Source organism: Dipodomys merriami, unplaced genomic scaffold (assembly GCF_024711535.1).
Source record: "Dipodomys merriami isolate MVZ:Mamm:240054 unplaced genomic scaffold, mDipMer1.0.p SCAF_9, whole genome shotgun sequence".
Taxonomy (NCBI): domain Eukaryota; kingdom Metazoa; phylum Chordata; class Mammalia; order Rodentia; family Heteromyidae; genus Dipodomys; species Dipodomys merriami.
The window spans coordinates 10011546-10031430 of NW_027206512.1; positions in this window are offsets into that span (position 1 = coordinate 10011546).

The following is a 19885-nucleotide window of genomic DNA, read 5'->3' on the forward strand; positions in this document are numbered from 1 at the left end:
CTCAGGCTTCGCTACCCTTTGTCCCGCGCTCGACCCGCCGTCCTATCTATTGTTTTTGTAGTAAAAACCATACCAGTAGTATAATGTGATTATCTTCTTGGGGTTTTTTATTTGCATTCCCTTAGTGATAATGATGTTGATATCTTTCCATGTGCTCATTGGCAATTTGTATGTCATAATTTGGAGAACTATTCATGCTTTCACTCACTTGTAAGTTGAATTGATTTATTACTGAGTGACTAGAGCATGTTATATCTTCTGAATACAAATCTCTTATTAGGTATATTATTTATTAAATTTATTAAATAATTTATTTAATTTATTAAATAATAATAATAAATTTATTAAATTTATTAAATAATATTATTATTTATCTCTTTTTAGGCCACCCCCTGGAGAATACCAAAACTTGTGAATATTCAAGTTCTTACATAAAATGACATAGGTATTTGCATATCTACACAAATCCTTCAATATATATTAAATGATCTCTTGATTACCTGTAACACTCCCAAAGAAGCCAGTTTTTGTTGGCATGATAATGAACTTTCCTTTACCTTAATCCTTTCATGAATAAATTAAGATGAAGTAATCTAATATGTACTAATCCATTATTTTTCTATTGCTGTTTCCTTGTCTTACAGAACAGACCATTTGGAATTATCAATCACTCTTTGTTCTTTGTGCTTTCTTCAGCATTTCACTCTAAAAAATAAACATCTCATTGAATACTCATTGAGCACTTGTTCTAACTTATTCTCTTTTGTTGACTGTAGACCTGTCCAATAGTAAAATAAAAAATAAAGCCAATTGCCAGGCATTGGTGTCTCCTATCTGTAATCCTACCTCTACTCAGGAGGCTGAGATGGAAGGGATCACAGTTCAAAGCCTGCCTAGGCAGAAAAGTCTTTGCAACTCCATCACCAAATAACCAACAAAAATACTAAGCTAGAGATGTGACCTAAGTGGCAGAGTGCTAGTCCCTGGTACTAGGACTAAATACATAAGACAAATAAAACCAATTATGGTCTTTAATTGCTATAATGCTGTCCTTTCAGGGTTCCAGTGTCAAAACTGAAACTGTTGCCTGCCCAGCCCAGAGGGTGGTCCTGGGGTAGACATAGACTAGATGGAAAAGACACAGAAGAAAAAACAATTCCAGCTGGATCATCAATCCAGTTTATTTATTTCCCACAGGAATGAACATTGCCTATGTGCAAACTCTTTTACAGAAGTGGCACAGAATTGGCAGTCACAACATAGATAGGTAAAATACAATAATAAAACAGAGGGAGAAATTGTTTGCATAATTTCAGTGTCTCCAAGGCTCAGCATCTATCTGTTCAGCACAGTTGACATTTGCTCACTATAACTGGACAGAGATAAGAAAGGAACTATGTATGAGAAAATCAGAAGCAACACAGAAGCACATGGATCCTCTTATACTCTCTGAAAGATAGAAACAGAAGATAGAAAAGTAAAGGCAAATCAAGAAATAGAAGCCGGGTGCCCATGGCTAATGCCTATAATCCTAGCTACTAAGGAGGCTGAGATCTGAGGATGGAAGTCAGAGTGGGTAGAATATTCTGTAAGACTCTTCTATTAACCACCAAAAACCAAAAAGTAGAGTTGTAGTTCAAATGGTAGAGTGCCACCTTTGAGAGTAAAGACTAAAGGACAGTGCCCAGGCTCTGAATTCAAGCCCCAGAACCCCAAAAGAAAAAGAAAAGAGAAAGGAAGAGAGAAAGAAAGAAAAAGAGAGGGGGAGGAGGGAAGAAGGAAGGAAGGACAGACCCTGTGACTCACATCTGCAAATCTGGCTGCTCAGGCAAAACAAAACACCCCTCCCTACGGAGCAGGAATAAACAAGAATAAAATTGTAGACAACTTGAGAGGAAAAGTGCCTCCAGTGACTAAGAATTTGAATTTTAAATCCCCTGTAGAGAGAAGGAGGGAGCTCTTCCTGACCCAATAGCTGAGGCTTCAGTGGGTCTGAGGTTTCTCATCACTACCAGTGTTCTGGGCCATACAGAATTGGAAACAGGATAAAGAACAGCAAATATTGGATAGCATAAAAAAGCCTGTTCTTTCCCCTAAAAACTTGATGAAGAAAGGAACACTTCTCCCTCTCCCCCACTCAAACTGAAATCAGAAGTACTTGAGGTTATGTGTGTGTGTGTGTGTGTGTGTGTGTGTGTGTGTGTGTGTGTGTGTGTGTGTGAGAGAGAGAGAGAGAGAGAGAGAGAGAGAGAGAGAGAGAGAGAGAGAGAGAGAGAGTGTCTGCTGGTCCTGGAGCTTGAACTCAGGGCCTGGGCACTATCCCTCAGCTTCTTTTACTCAAGTGTAGCACTCTACCACTTGAGCTCCATTTCTAGAATTTTGGGTAGTTTATCGAAGGTAGGAGTCTCATGGACTGTCCTGCCTGAGATGACTTCAAACAGCAATCCTCAGATCTCATCCTCAAAGTAACTAGGATTATAGGCATGAGCCACTGGTTGTGCCCAGCAGTTACTTGTATTTCCATTCCTATTTTCATGTCTCAGCTGGGCCCACTACTGATCCTTTGCATTTTCTCTCTATAGCAAACTTTTCATGGTTTTTAGCTGGATGTAATTTCCCACAGGTCAGTTCTTCTGGATAATACAAGGACTCTTACATTCATTTATTATTCCACACACAAATAAATGAATGAACAAATGAAGTGCTAAGCACCCTGAAGGTGGAATGAGTGAGGGAGCAGGCAGCAAAGAAACCTTATTTCAGCGCATGGTCAGAGTTGACCCCTCTTGGACCCTGACACATGTCTGGAGACCTCAATGAAGTGAAAGAATGATCTCTTCAGGTGATTTCTGTAGAAGCCCAGCAAAGATATCCCACAGGAATACAGGAAGACAGGGTCAGAGTATGAACCAGGAATAAGCACATCATGCCATTTATACTATCACATCTTCTCTTCCTAGATTCCTTCTATTTTACTTAATGCTTTATATGATAAACTTGAGCTTTTACACCATATAATACTGTGTTTGTAGATTTTCCTACCTGTTTGATCTTGAAGGATGATTGTGGTGTTCAAATAGTTGGACCCTTACATTGTGTATTTCAGATTCAATTCTGTGTGTGTGTGTGTGTGTGTGTGTGTGTGTGTGTGTGTGTGTACAGGTCTTGAACTAGGGTCTATCTCTTAGCTTTATTTTTTTTCTTTTTTGCTCAAAGCCAGCATTCTACCACTTGAACCACACTTCCACGTCTGGCTTTTCTCTAGTTAATTGATGATAAGAGTCTCAGGGATTTTCCTGGCTTGGCTTACTTTACACTAGAATACACAAACCTCCTCCTCCTGAGTAGCTAGGATCACAGGCATAAGCCTCTGGTGTCCCGCCTAAAATTTTGCTTTTATTTTTTTCTTAATATATATATTTTTTATTGTAAAGTTACTTACGGAGGGGTTACAGTTACATGAGTAAGGTAATGAGTCCATTTGCTATCAAGCATTCCCCTTCCCCTCCCCAAATTAGAAAAATATATAAGGGATGGTAAGGGGAAATAAAGGAGGAGGCAACAATGCTTGATAAGAAATGTACTCATTATCTTGCCCATGTAATTGTAACCTCTCTGTATAGTATTTTCACAATTAAAAAGAAAAAGAAAAGAAAAATGTGTATACAAGATACAGGACACTGAAATCAAATACAGTGAAAACAAGGGTTGTACCCTGGGGGAAGAACATACAAAGAAACAAAAAATTCACACAGTACATTTAAAAGAACAGCAAGAAAGATAAAACCTCTTGTGTCCCTATCTTGGGGTTCAGTTCACTTAGCATCAGGTTATACAGTCATATGCACATAGCTTTTGACTTCTTATGCTTGTCCTAGACATATACTAGTTATTGCAGATGAGGGAAACTTGGGACCTATGTTTCTTTGGGCCTGGCTTACTTCACTTAATATAATTTTTTCCAAGTCTTTCCATTTCCTAATAATGAGACTGTGTCGTTCTTTCTGGTGGAGGCAAAGAATTCCATTGTATATGTATTGTATATATATTGTATATATTGTATATATATTGCATTTTCTTGATCCATTCATCTACTGAGGGGCATCTGGGTTGGTTCCATATCTTAGCTATGGTGAATAATGCTCTGTGTGAAGTCTTTTGAGGAACCTCCATACTGCTTTCCAAAGTGGTTGAACAAGTTTACACTCCCACCAACAAAGCAGTATGGTTCCCTTTTGGCCACATCCCCTCCAGCATATGTTATTATTAGATTTCTTGATTATAGCCATTCTAACTGGGGTGAGGTGGAATCTCAATGTTGTTTTGATTTGCATTTCTTTTATGGCTAGAGAGGTTGAGCATTTCTTTATGTGTCTATTAGCCATTCTTATTTCCTCTTCAGAGAAGTGTCTCTTTAAGTCTTTAGCCCACTTATTAATTGGGCAGTTGTTTCTTTGAAGATTTGTTGTTGGGGGATTTAATATATTTTAGATATGAGACCCTTGTTTGTTGTATGGCTAGAGACGATCTTCTCCCAATCAGTGGGCTTTCTATTGATCTTGCTTGCAAAGTCTTTTGTTATGCAGAAGCTCTGCAGTTTCATGCAATCCCATTTGTCCAACCTTTCTTTGATTTGTTGTGTTTCTGGGTCCTCTATTAATGAAATTTCAGCCTGTGCCAAGGAGCCCTAAAGTTTCTCCTATTCCTTCTTGTAATGTTTTCAGGGTGTCTGCTTTGACTTCGAGGTCTTTGATCCATTTGGAGTTGATTCTGGTGCAGGGTGATATATAATGATCTAGCTTTAATTTTATATGGGTGATTAACTAATTTTGCCAGCACCATTTACCGTAGAGGCTGTCTTTCTTCCATTCTATATTTTTTAGCTCCCTTATTGAAGATTAGGTGGCTATAGGTCTGTGGGTTCATTTCTGGGTTTTCAACTCTATTCCACTGGTCCTCAGGTCTGTTCTTGTGCCAGTACCAAGCTGTTTTGATTACTATGGCTTTGTAGTAGAGTTTGAAGTTTGGTATTGATATTCCTCCAGCACTGTTCCTTATGCTAAGGATTGTTTTTTGTTATTCGGGTTCTTTTATTGTTCCATATGAATTTTTGGATTGCTTCTATTTCCTTGAAGAATGAGGTTGGAATATTAATAGGTAGCACATTGTCCTCCAGCACTGTTCCTTATGCTAAGGATTGTTTTTTGTTATTCGGGTTCTTTTATTGTTCCATATGAATTTTTGGATTGCTTCTATTTCCTTGAAGAATGAGGTTGGAATATTAATAGGTAGCACATTGAATTTGTAGGTAACCTTTGGAAGTATTGCCATTTTCATGATGTTAATCCAGGAGCATTGGAGATTGTTCCACTTTCTTAGTTCTGTTTTAATTTCCTTTTTTAGGGTTTTAAAGTTTTCATCATAGAGGTCCTTCACTTCTTTAGTTAACACCCAAGTATTTTCTTTTTGATGGGGCTATTACAAAAGGAGTTGTTTTCCAGACTTCAGCTGTGCTCTTCTCACTGTTGACATACATTGATTTCTGAGGGTTAATTTTATACCCTGCTACTTTCAAATCAGCTTTAGTAATTTAGGAGTGGAGTAGATGGGGTTCTTTAAATACAACATCATGTCATCTGCAAAGAGGGAGAGTTTTACTTCATCTTTCCCTATTTAGATCGCCTTCATGTTTACATCTTGTCTTATTGCTCTTGCTAGGCTTTCTAATACTAAATTGAAGAGAAGTGAAGAGAGTGGACATCCTTGTCTCATTCCTGAATTTAGAGGAAATGGCTTTAGCTTTTCACCATTAAGTATAATGCTGGCTGTAGGTTTATAATATACAGCCTTTAATATATTGAGGAATGTTCCATGGATTCCTAGTTTTTCCAGAGCTTTCATCATGAAGGGGTGTTGGATCTTGTCAAATGCTTTTTCTGCATTTGTTGAGATAATCATGTGGTTCTTATCCTTGCTCTTGTTGATATGATGAATTATATTAATTGATTTGTGTATATTGAACCAGCTTTTCATCCCTGAAATGAATCCTGTTTGGTCATGGTGTATGATTTTTGGATGGGTTGCTGAAGTAGATTGGCCAAATTTTTGTTGAGAAGTTTTGTATCGATGTTCATCAAAGAAATGGGTCTGTAGTCTCTTTTGATGAGTCCCTTTCTGTTTAAGGGATCAGCATTATGCTGGTTTTATAGAATTAGTTTGGTAGTGAAATCTCACTTTCAATTTTATTGAAGAATTGGAGGAGTATTGGTGTGAGTTCTGCTTTGAAGGCCTTGTAGAATTCAGCTGTAAATCCATCTGGTCCTGGGCTTTTCTTGGGTGGGATGTCTCTTATTGCTGTTTGTATTTCGATGCTTGATATGGGTCTGTTAAGTTGGTTTAACCCATCTTGATTTAGTTTGGGCATGTCAATATTTGCTAGAAATTCATCCATTTCTTCCAGATCCTCAAGCTTATTAGCATAAAGGTTTGAGAAATATTCCCTTACAATGTTCTGAATCTTGGTTGTTTCTGTGGTGATATTACCATTCTCATCTCTGAGTTTGTTTATATGGGTGTGTTCTCTACTTTAGACTTTTGCTTTTAAATGATTCTTTTAGGAAAACAGAGTCAAAGATATGAGGCAACTACTTTTACCAGAAAGATAATACAGCTAATCAACTTCCATGTTTATACCTGGCAAGAGAAAAATTCAACAAAACAAGAAATTTTATTAGGAAAGAAATACGGCAGAGAGGGCTGGCTGCAGATGGCTCACACCTATAATCTAGCTACTCAGGAAGCTGAGATCTGAGGATCATGATTCAAAGCCAGCCTGGGAAGTTCAGAGACTCTTGTCTCCAATTAACCCCCAGAAAACTGGAAGTGGCACTGTGGCTCAAGTGGTAGAGAGCTCTCATTGAGCTGAGAGCTCAGGGACAGTGTCCAAGCCCAGACTTCAAACCCCACGACCAACCAAAAACAAAAGTAAAGAAAGAAAGAAAGAAAGGAAGGAAGGAAGGAAAGAAGGAAGGAATGAAGGAAGGAGAAAGAAAGGAAGGAAAAAAGAAAGAAGAGAGAAAGAAAGAAAGAAAGAAAGAAAGAAAGAAAGAAAGAAAGAAAGAAAGAAAGAAAGAAGAAAGAAAGGAAGGAAGAAAGGAAGGAAGGAAGGAAGGAAGGAAGGAAGGAAGGAAGGAAGGAAGGAAGGAAGGAAAGAAGGAAGGAAGGAAGGAAGGAAGGAAGGAAGGAAGGAAGGAAGGAAGGAAGGAAGGTAGTAGAGAAAGGAGTTTATAGGTCATAGGTATGCCACAAAAAGATGGGACACTTCAGTTCATCTTCAGCTAACTTCAAGTTACAGATATTAACACTGGGTTTAAAAAGAGGGAGAATTAGGGCCAGGAACAAAGCTCTTCATAGTTTAAGAGTCCTGGCATAGGTGTGGTCTTGGCTGGTCTTCATCTCACTTCTGGTTTCCCCTGGTCTGAGAGCTGATATAACAGTCATTATTTGAGGAGAGCATTGTGGTTCTCAGGAGAAGAATTCTCTGGCTCTGGGATGCAGCCTGACCATTATCCTTCTTTGGAGGTAATCAGTTCTGCAAGGCTCTGATGTTCTTTAGGTATAATTGTGGTTCTTTGTTACAAAGATGTTATTGATCAGTCCTGTCTATCCTGGAACACAAGGTGACTGCAAAGTGACCCTGGAGAGGACGACAGATACACACAGAAAGGCAGAAATGCCAGGCTTTGCTCCTGCTTTTAGTTAATTTGTGAGAACAAAACCATTTTAAGTAATTGTTACAAATATACTTTCAGTAGAATGAAAGTGGACTGTCTCTGGGGTGAGACCAACAACATTCGTGTCTGGGTTTTGAGTGATTACTGAGATATCCTGTGAGAAATTCCTAGCTCTAACTCTAGTCTATAGGGCTGAGGTAACTTGGGAGGCAGGAAGATTTATTACAGTGTTTTCTCTAACAGACCTCAGAGTCTCACCCTCCACTTTCCTTGGCAGTTCCTCATCCCTCATGGCCAGCGGCTACCTACTAATAGAAGTTCTTGTGTTAGAAACCAGGAATGGAAATCAACTATTATGACATAAATATGCTACTATAGCTGGTCACCGGTAGCTCACACCTGTAATCCTAGCTACTCTGGAAGCTGAGATCTGAGATGGCGGTTTAAAGCCAATCCAGGTAGGAAAGTCCATAAAACTCTGATCTCCAATTAAGCACCAAAAAAGCTGGATGTAGCATTCTGACTCAAGTTGTGGAGCATTAGCTTTGAACAAAAAAGTTCAAAGACAGCATCCAGGCCCCAAATTCAAGCCCAAGGATGTACACACACACACACACACACACACACACACACACACACACACACACACACACACACACACACACACAAATATGCTACTATCATTTGAGAAATTGTAAATTTTTAAAGGCACTATATGTTAGGAATTGGGAGAGAGAGACCAAACATTTCTTACTTACATTTGTGTTCCTCAACTTTCCATTAGTATAACAAAGTATTGTGATAATCAACTTAAAAGGAGAGGGAAAAGGTTTATTTGGGCTCATAGTTTTGAAGATCCAGTCCAGGTTGCATGCACCCGTTGCTTTGGGCCTCTGGTTGGCATACTATATAGCAATGGCAGGCTATGCATGGCAGAGCTAATTTCTTTGTCGTCAGGAGAAAAAAAAAGAGGCTGGAGTCTTACAATCTCCTTTAAGGGCATGTCCTTTGTGACTTAACAATCTCCTGCTAGGCCCCACCTCCTAATAGTTTTGCCACCTCCCAAAAGCACCCTCTAGGGACCAACCCTTTAATATACGCACATTTAGGAGACACTTATCCAAAACATAGTAACATCATTCATAAGCCAATGCACATTTAAACTATTTGTTATATAGCAATAAGTAATTGCCCTACATGCTGACTTTTTTTTGCAAAACATTGCACAGTTCTTTTATTATTAAATGAGAAAAGACAAACCTGTTTTGAAAAAACAAATGTTTTACAAAATGAAAAAATCAGCTCTTTCTCACACATGTGTGTTCGAGCATTTGTAGGTGTGTATAAATTTGATATGCTGTAACCTCAGCGAAGCTCCCAGCTGACAGCCAGACTTGACTGACTGCCATGGGACTAACCGCATTGCCTGCCCAGCCCTGCCAACATTTTAAGTGCTACCAGCCTTAACCAACATCTCACTGCCAATTTTATAGGATACCCCCCCCCCGTGAAAATTAACCAATCAAGCCCATCCAGAATCTTGAACACAAAATGCAGTCATAAAATTCAATGCATATCCTACAAAATTAGGAAAAATTGAGGGAAGGGCTGGGGTTAGAAGGGATGGGGAAAAATAGTGAAAGGGATGACATTGATCAAGATGCATTGTATTCATAAAATGCTTTGTTGAATGACAGAAAATAAAATAAATACATTTACACTCACATGGAGAGTTGATATGTAGTTCAGTGATAAGGCATTTGCCTGGTAAGTAGAAGGTCCTGGGTTTGATCCAGCACTATAAGTAAAGAAGAAAACTAAAACAATCACTTTCAGAGGCTCTTGTTTTAAAAAATATAATTCAAAACTGGGTGACAGTGGCTCATACCTGTAATCCTTGCCATTCAGAAAGCTGAGCTCTAAGGGCAGATATATCCTCTAGACTCTTATCTCCGATTAACCAGTAGGGGAAAAAGCCAAAAGTAGAAGCATGGATCAAGTGGCAGAGTGCCAGCACTGAGTAGAAAAAGCCAAGTGAGAGCTTAAGGCCCTGATTTCAAACCTTCCTATGGCAAACACACACACACACACACACACACACACACACTCAAAACACATTGTGCATTGTACTTATAAGCTGATTTGTTGAATTAAAACTCCTTTGTACAACTACTTAAAATTAATTAAGAAGAGAAAGAAATATAATTTGAGTTTCTACTAAAAGCAGTACTTCCAAAACTATAATATCATCACAAAAATTACATTCTTTATCAACTAGTGATTTTAATGAAGAACAAGTTTCTCAGGTCTGTGGCTCAATAGGGATAAATATTCATACCCATTAGGTTTGGCTGTGGTATCCTTGAGTGTCTGGTTTCAAGGAGACCAGAGTGGAGGAAAATCTGTGTGTGCTCAGGACACATTGAGTATAGTACTGTATTTTGTGAAGGCTTGATTCGTTTTTCTCATGACCCTACCCAACTTCCGCTACAGAGGGGTATCTGGACTACAAATTAACTTGCTCATTAAATTAAGCACACTTAATTTTACCTGGTGTGGGAAGAGGCAGACTGTATTTTCATCAAATTAAGGACAGGGGAAGTTCAGCAGGTTATATAATGGTTTAAGCCCAACAGATGAAAATTCAGGAGTGGCTAAGAGCTTCTCTACATCAACTGAAATGAAGAATATACTTATAGAAATTTAAATTTTTTGGTTATAAAACTTCATTGATTTATTTCTTATTATTTTCTCTCCAATCTTGTTTGATCTTGTATGCAATAAATCTGAAAACAAAGCAGTACTGTACTATGTTATTCAATATCTCAGAAGAGGCAAGTGTGAAGTCACTGCACTAGAACTTTCTCTACTTCATAACACTACCCAGCATCAGTCCTTCTAAGGCAGTCTTGTGCATGCTAAAGGTTTGCAGAAGAAAGTGCATGGGAATTTTCAAGCTTTTTTCTACAAAAATCGTATTTGCTTGTTAGACTCCCTGTTAAAAATGGGTAGCCTGTTTGCTTTTAAAACTGATATCTGTTTAGCATGTGAAAATACAAAGCTAGAATTGCCTGGATGCTAGGCCTATAATTGTAATCTGCTCTGGGAAGATCTTTTACCTCTCAGGATTTATATTAGGTATTTTTCAAAAATCGATGGGAGAAGAAGAGAAGAAAAGGAGCACAAAGGTATCTCTTAGCTCAACAATTCTTGGCGGAGATTCACTTCTGGACAAAGAGCCATCTGTGTCTTAACTCTACTAATATGAATTTTGTCACAGTTTAGGAGGAGAAAGAAGAGGAGGAGGAGATGAAAGATCCCTTGATGACCAACACTATGTTATTGTAATCCTTATCAACAGTTAGCCAAGAGTATGTTTTGCTTTCTCCTGGGCCCCACTGGAATAAAGATTTCTACAGCAGTCATTTAAAAACAGACTGAAATAAAATTTACCTAACTCCAGGGTAACACGTGAGGTGCAACAGACTGATTTCTAGTTTCATTCCCCACAAATGAAAAACTCTTGCCAGAAAGAAATATTGATCAAATTCACTTCTCCAGATTCCATTTAAATTCTACATTCACTGAACCTAACTGCTTATTTTCTTCTATTTCAGTGCTTAAGGGAGAAAAATACTGTCTCTCCTTACATTTCCTAAACATATTAGTATCCAGTGCACATTCAGTGTACTCTCTAAATACTGAGATGGGAAATGCTTGCCTTCCTCCCTTCTTCCTTTCCTTTTTCCTCCTGCCCTATCCATCCTGCTTTCCTTCCTTCCTTCCTTCCTTCCTTCCTTCCTTATTTCTTTCTTTCTTTCCTTCCTTCCTTCCTTATTTCTTTCTTTCCTTCCTTCCTTTCTTCCTCCATTTCCTCTTCTTCCTCCTGCCTTTCATTCATAGTTTAGCCACAACCTGTTATTTCCTAGGAAACTATGTAATTAGAAACTACTAATTTGTATTATGTATCCCACATCAAAATAGAAAGCCAGCTTTTATTAAACTAATTTAAGGTCTTCAAAACAAAGCAGTGTTTAACACCGATGAGCTTGCATAGAAAGGCAATGTAACATGTGTTTTAGAAACTGAGTTGCCAGACTTCAAATCTCTGCTGTTCCACTCTGGTCTGGGACAAGTGTTAAATTCTATGTATTCCATGATCATCTCATCTATAAAATCAGAATAAAACACAGAATAACTGCTATTATCCTGGGATTTAATAGAACACATCTCCATGTTTTAGAATATAAAAACAGCATACACCTTGGCCACTCAGAGCCATCTTTTCTAATGATTAGAGGTTTTCAGGAGGACCATGTGTGTTCTCCCATCTCAGAAAGAATGGAGACCACTGGTAAGAGACACTATTTTGAGTCTTAATCTTGTTTTCTGCATAGGGAACAGAAAATGTCTTTCCTGTTATTTCTCTCTATTTTACACTGTTATGCTTACTAAAATACTTGCTAAATAAATACTAAAATGTATATGATGTGAGACTCTCCTTGTTATGAACAGCTTCAAATTCTTTTCATGTCTGAATGTCAATGTCCTATAATTTCGGTTACAAAAAGGAAATTGGAAGGAATTTCTCATCTGGTAACTCTATGTTAGTTTGCTCTTGACACTGGCCACATTTCTGTCATCACTGAAGTCCCCTTGTGGGAAATCCCTTCCTCATTTCCTTAACTGTGACTCTGTATTCTAGGTCTTAGCTTTCTGTCCTTTCCAATGGTCTATGCAAAGGTAAGGTGGAAACAATCACATTGTAAAGAGTTTTCTGGTTTTGCCATGGGAGAACCACTAGATTCTTCTCTTTCTATGAAAGAAATAGATTTTCACAGCACCACTGTGTTAGTTGTCTGTGATCCAGCAGTCTGGAGGCTGAAGCAAAGGGATCTTGAGTTCAAGGCCAGTCTGGGACAAATAACAAGAAAGACCTAGTTGAAGACCTCTTGAGAAGAAGGGAGAAAAGGAGGTAGGGAGAGGAGGGGGAAAAAGGGGAAGACGAGGAGGGAGAAGAAGAGGAAATAGAGGGGGAAAGAGAGGGGAGGAGAGGAAGAAAAGAAAGGAACAGAGAAGGTAAGATAACAGAAAGAAAGGAAAGGAAAGAAGCAAAAAGAATAGAACAGAGAAAAACAAGATCTCTCACATATTTCTCATGGCATAACCATTATATGCCATTCATTTATTTAACTTTAAAAATGTTTTCTAGAATAATCTGTGTATAGAAATTTAAATTGCTTAAAGCCAAACTCAAGTATAAAAATCATCCTGGTTTTGCCATCTATATTTAGCATTCTTCTTTTCCTACTTTGGTAGGGAAAGAAACACAGTTGGTTAGTTTCCCAGAGTATGCTAATTACTGGAAAAATAATACTTTCTTCTCTGCCATTGGAAGAGAAAGTAACCAATAGAGAAGCAGTTTGGCACTTACACCCACTCCATGTACAAAATAATGTTTGTGCATGCCAATAGCTCATGTTTTTGGTTGCTTGACAACCAGTCACACTGTTCTTTCATCATCTGCAATGTTACCTTGAGATTTTGAACTCTAATCTGCAGGAGACTCAGAATACAGTCACGAGTTTAGAAAACTAGATCTCATTTCCAACAGGTTAGAAGCCTTCTTCCCTTACAGATTTCAGTGAAAACAGCAATTTTTCTCAATAATGCACTCATTTTTCTGTTGGTCTACATTTGTATAAAGCTAGCTTTTCAGCATTCATTTTATTCCACTGACCAAAAGAAGTGTTTGGCTATTTTTTTTATGAGAATTTAAAAAAGATTTTTTTTTGGCCTACTTAAACTAATCCCTTATAGCACTGCTTTAGGGATTGATGATAAATACTAGGTTTCAGATCCTTTTTTGTTTTTTTTGTCCGGTCGTGGGGCCTGAACTCTGAGCCTGAGCGCTGTCCCTCAGCTCTTCAGCTCAAGGCTAGTGCCCTACCACTTGAGCCACAGCGCCACTTCTGGCTTTTTTCTTTTTGCTTATGTGGTGCTGAGGAGTCGAACCCAGGGCCTCAGGCATGCAAGGCAAGCGCTCTACCACTGAGCCAACTTCCAAGCCCCTGGGTTTCAGATCCTTAAAGGTACAATTTTCATTGTGTAAGTCTACACCTTTTCCCACAGCTAGAAAGGTATAATATTAATTTAAATCTGTTTGTATATTGCTTTATAGGGCTTTTAAGAGTTTTCATTATGCTATATACTGCATATTTATAGGCTCCTCTAGTACACTGTAAAATCTTCAAAGTATAATTATTTTTACAGGGCATTTATTTATAGTTCTCTGCCTAATTGAATGCTTGTAGCAGTTATGGAAGCCAGCCATAGTTGGATATATTTAGCACTAAAGATGAGACAACAAAGGTACAGGGAAGTTTGTTTCTTGCCTAACGTACTACATTATTTAAATGTAACTTTGGATCTCTTGGGCACTCAAATAGGTGGTCTGTCTTCTGTTTCTAAAACATTCAAGTCAGAACTTGTTTCCTCTTTCTGCATTTTTTCTTGGCACGCTTGTGTACTATTCAGTGACTGGATAACAATAGTATGCTTTTCCAACTAAATTTCATCCTCTTTAAGAAGCCTGTCTATTGTTTCTCTCTGCTTCGTCTCAATTTTCACAAGTAGAGATCATGTCTATATTGTTCATTCATTGCTACACACCCAAAGCCCACATGAAACTTTATGTATATATAGAACCTCAAAAGGTACTTACTGAATAAAAATTTCCCCTCAAAATATGCATGAGGCCCTGAGTTTGATATTCAACATGAGGGATATTTTCTGTGTGTCTGTGTGATGTTACTGGGGCGTGAACTCAGAGCCTCATACCCTCACCTGGCTTCTTTTCTCAAGGCTGGTGTTTTACCACTAGAACTTCTACTTCAGCTTTTGGCTGGTTAATTGTAGTCTTACAGACTTTTCTGCCCACGTTGACTTTGAATCTTGATCCTCAGTTCTCAGCCTCCTGAGTAGCCAGGATTACAAGTGTGAGACTCAAAATCCAGCAACGTTCTTTTTTCTTAGATTAAAAATTGCCGCAAGAAAAATTCAGTCAGATGATTTCAAGCTGGAACTAATGTCAACACTAAATGAGATAGACTTGTAAAGTTAGTTTAAGCTGTGAGCCTGACGTGCTTGTTTCCCCAGATTGGCCCATAAAGGGGTCCTTTGGTATGGGCAGCTGATAACCAGCTCCCTCCCTCTCACCTTGAAATAGCAATCCGTTTGGTCAGTCACAGCCATAAAAGGTAACAGCAGGCTCCCTTATCTACTATTTGGGCAGCTGCCATAAATCTTAGCCATAATGGAATCCTCTGCTCACACATCCCACATGAAATTCCTCCCTTAGCCCCTCTAGATCTCTCTAGACAAAGACAAGTGCTTTTTCTCTCCCTCTCATGAGAGAGCTAGCCTTGCCAGCTCCTTTGCTGACAATAAACTCCCTTCTCTGTATGTGACTGTGTGTCAGCATGGTTTTCTGGGATGGTACTTTTGTAAGCTACATCAAAAAACTATGTTGGAGTGGAAATGTGGCATTGTGGTAGAGTGCTTGCCTAGCGTGCATGAAGCCCTGGGTTCGATTCCTCAGTACCACATAAACAGAAAAAGCAGGAAGTGACACTGGTTCAAGTGGTAGAGTGCTAGCCTTGAACACAGAGAAGCTCAGGGATAGTGCCCAGGCCCTGCATTAAAAAAAAAATGTCACTGCTGGACTATGTCTGTAATCCTAGCTCTCAGAAGGCTGAGATCTGAGGACCCTGGTTTGTACCTAGCCTGAGCAGGAAGTCTGTGACACTCTCATATCTCCAATGAACTTCCAAAAAGTCGGAAGTATAACTGTGAATCTAGTGGTAGAGCATTAGCCTTGAGAACAAAAGCTCAGGGACAGGCCCCAAGTTGAAGCCCCAGGATGGGCATACATCCTTGCTCATGCTGTATTAGTATCCATGAGCTAGTTGAGTAAGGATGCTGGATCTAACTGGCACCATCTTGGCCACATCATGGATGATAGGGTATTGGATTGAACTGGCACCATCTTGTCTTCATGGTAGGGGCGGGGAAGTCCCACCTCCCAGGTGATGGGAGTGCCTTAATTCCTAGAGGCAGGAGCAGGGACTTGGACAATAGGTTATCGGACTTGTCAGTCTTAGATCATGACCTATCAAGCCCCCTGACTTTACCCTATTTAGGCCCTGACTAGCTCAGGTGCTGAGACACCATGCTATGTGTCTCCTGTCTCCTCATGTCCTGTCTCCTGGCTCACCTCTGGTCAACATGGCGTCCCTCTTCAGCTCTCCATTGGAGCTGTTCTGGTTTGGTGGTATTTTTTTTATGTCCTTTCTTTCCTCTCCTGCCCTCATGGCTCAGTTTTCTAAAAGTGTTAAGTATATTCACTGGGCTGCAGATCTTTGTGACAAGAGTCCATCTACAGATGGGCTGGCCACTGGCACTCCAATAAAGGCTCCAATTTCGACTTCTCAAAATGTGGCTATGGGCTGGGAATGTGGCTTAGTGGTAGAGTGCTTGCCTAGCATGCAGGAAGCCCTGGGTTCCATTCCTCAGTACCACATAAACAGAAAAAGCCAAAAGTGGCTCTGTGGTTCAAGTGGTAGTGCTAGCATTGAGCAAAAGAAACTCAGGGACACTGCCTACACTCTGTGTTCAAGCCTAGGACTGGCAAAAAAATGTGGCTTCTCTGTTTTCTCATCATACACTAACAGTGGGATTATTTTCTTCCTAGTCACTCAGCTACCCACATTGAAAGGCTAGCCACTAAGATGACAGGGGTGAGGAAACCTTGGAAGGTCTTGAGTAGGAACATCAAAGGCTCCAAATCAGTAATAAGCTTGTTACTTCCAATGATAGTTCTCTGAGCAGAAGCAGTCCTAGGGGGCCCTATACTCCCCTGGCCACACCCACAAAAAGGTTGGGAGGTGCTTAGGTGATGAAATTGTTGCAAAAATTTTGATAAACTACTAAATGATCATTGTATGTTGTTTTTCTGATTTTTTTTAGTCTTTGTGATTTAGATATCAAATGGAATTTCTATTTATCATCTTTCTTACAAAATGTACATGTATAAAAGGCAATGATTCTCACAGTGGCTCTGACGAGAAACTGATGTTCAGTAAAATTAAATGTTTAAATAAAGTCAAATGAGATAATTGTTAAATGCTTAGAGGAGGAGAGCTGTCTGAGGCTCATGCCAATAATCTTAGTTTCTCAGCAGGCTTGAGATCTGAGGATTTGATTCAAAACCAGCCCTGGCAGAAAAATCCCAGACTCTTATCTCCAATTAATCAGCAAAAAGCCAGGGAAGGTATGATTCATGTGGGAGAATATCAACTTTGAGAGAGAAAAAAGAAAGCAAAGAGAGTTCTCAAGGCCCTGAGCTCAAGCCTTAGTTCTGCCACACACAATAAAAGATCAGAGGTAGAAATGGGAAGATCTTTTGAATGTCTGTATCTGCCACTGGGTAAAACTTATTTGTTCCATATTTATGGAGGTAAATTACATGAAGGGGAAAGAAATGAACATGTTTTTAAAAGTTTGAGTCCAAAAACAGATTATAAAATTCTATGGATCATTGTTGTTACAATTTTCCTAGTGTCATTATGACGGGACAGCTGGGCTAGAAATTCAAGAAAGATCAGGACCACAGAAAAATACATATGTAATCAGGCCTCTGATTTAGGCTTGAAAACAAAAGTAGCATACAAAAACATGCTTGATGATTCTAAACATAATATCCAGGTCTAATTAAGAAAAAAAGAAATAGATTGACTCTCTATTAGTAAGTATTCATGGAAATATGAGTTCATATTCACACAGGTCCTAACTAAACCAATCTAAACTTCAGTGTTTCATTCACAGTCCATGTCTTAAACTTATTATTCAAATCTTATTCAAATCTCTATCAACTATTTTCAGTGTACTCAATAATCATTTTCAGCAAATGGTTCCATTCTTTAAAATATAAACTGAAAAAGGAAGAAGTTCAAGTTAATGAATCATTTGGGATTGTGTATTTACTTCATTCTTTTGGACTTTATTCAATGATTTGTCATGTCACATTAACTTTTACAGCAAATTCTTTTTGTAGAATATTTAATATGTTCAAAGATATTTGAAACCACAAATATGTCATTCAAAAGATGTAAACCACTATTTTTTTCCATTTACTTATTTATTTACTATTTGCTGTGCTGTGCTGGAGATGGAAACCAAAGACTATATCACTAGGCCTAAGCAACTGCTTTATCATTCAGCTATACCCACAGCCCAGTTGTCCTGCTTCCATTCTCTTTCTTTGGGTTTTAAAAACAGGGTCTCACTTATATAACTAAGATTAACCTGGGGCTTGCAATCTTCCTATCTCACTCTCCAAAGTGCTGGGATTACAAGCCTGCATCACCTTGCTTAGCATTCCCTGCCCTATCTGTATTTTTAATCAGCTGGTACCAAATACTATGGGTTTCAAACATACTCCAATGACTATATTAGTATCAAAGACTTTTTCCTGGTAATGAGGATTGAGTGCAGGGCTCCACTATGCTAGGAAAGTGCTCTACCACTTGAGCCATATCTTCCACCTGAAGGATACTGTTTAAGACAGTCTACCTGTTTTTGTGTATTCTGTGACAGTAGATTATAGTATATTCTATAGTGACATGGTAAAATCTTGTTATTCTCTAATGCTAAACATGCAGTTAGCAAGTGCTTAAAATGAATATTTAAACTCCTCCAAGATAACTCAGGAATTATAGACCTCTAAGCTTAAATTCCCTCACATCAATAGTTTCTTAATGGCGTGAACATTTTTCACCTTCATTGTTATCTATACAGTCATATATTGTTATCTATCTATTCTGAAATTCTGTAATTTATGGCACAACTGAATAGTAACTGAATTGTCATTGAGTTACCAAAATGCTCCATCAATAGAAATGTCCCTCCACAATGCCATGTATAAGAACGTTCATGGCAGCATGATCTACAATAGCTCTAAATGAGAAACTACCCTATGATCTGTCAGGAGTTCATAATTTATGAATTCATAAAATATATAATGTAATTACAGAATGGAATAAATGAATGCTTGATAACTACATATAACAATATGAAAGAATCCCACCAACAGAGGTTGAATCAAAGAAACCAAACACAAACAAATGTGCACTTTATGACCTTATACATACCAAATATACAGATGAACAGATTGAGTCCATGGTTTTGTAGTCAATCTAGGACTTCCCATGGGAGGAATTAGCAACTAGATGACAGCATGATGAGATCCCACCTATTAGTAAAGTTCTGTCTCCTGATCCAGGACTGGGTCGAAAGAGGCACTCCGACTAGGAAAATTCCTTGAACCACGGTCAATATGCATATGTTTCTGTAAGTATTCTACATTGCAACAGAAGTTAAAGAACATTCCAGGAAATCCATGAAAATTGACAATCAATGTAACATAATTCTCAAAGTCATTGCTAGAATTTGAGTCATCAATATGAATATCATTCTCTAAACAAATTATTAAATGTACTGTATCTGGAACAATTCCTCCAGACCTAGCTACTTAAAATATCAAAATAAGTTAGTAATTTCCCTTTGAACTCTAATCTGCTTTTGTCTAATATGTGATATCACCACAGTTGAATCTCTGTCATCTTCTACTTTTTCTTTTTCTCTTTTTGCCAGCAAATAGGACTTGAACTCAGAATCTCAAACTCTTACTCAGCTTTTTTACTCATGGCTGACACTCTACAACTTGAGCCTTGCTTTTTATAGGTGAAGTGGGGATGAACTCTCCAAATTTTTCTGCCTGGACTGGGTTTGAACTGTGACCCTACAAGTCTCAGCCTTCTGAGTAGCTAGGATTACAGGGCATACGCCATTGGTGCCTGGCTTATTTCCTTTAAATAGTATTTACTATGATCTTTTTACCAGTCTCTTAAGAGTCTGTTCTGATTACGACACATTAACCAAAAGTGACTTAAAATCCAAATCACATCTTTCACTGCTTTGCTTCAATGTCAGCCAGGCATTATTGGCACACCTCTGTGATCTTAGCTACACAGGAGGATGAGAACTGAGGATTGCAGTTGGAAGCCAGCACTCTAGGCAGGAAAGTCCTGAGA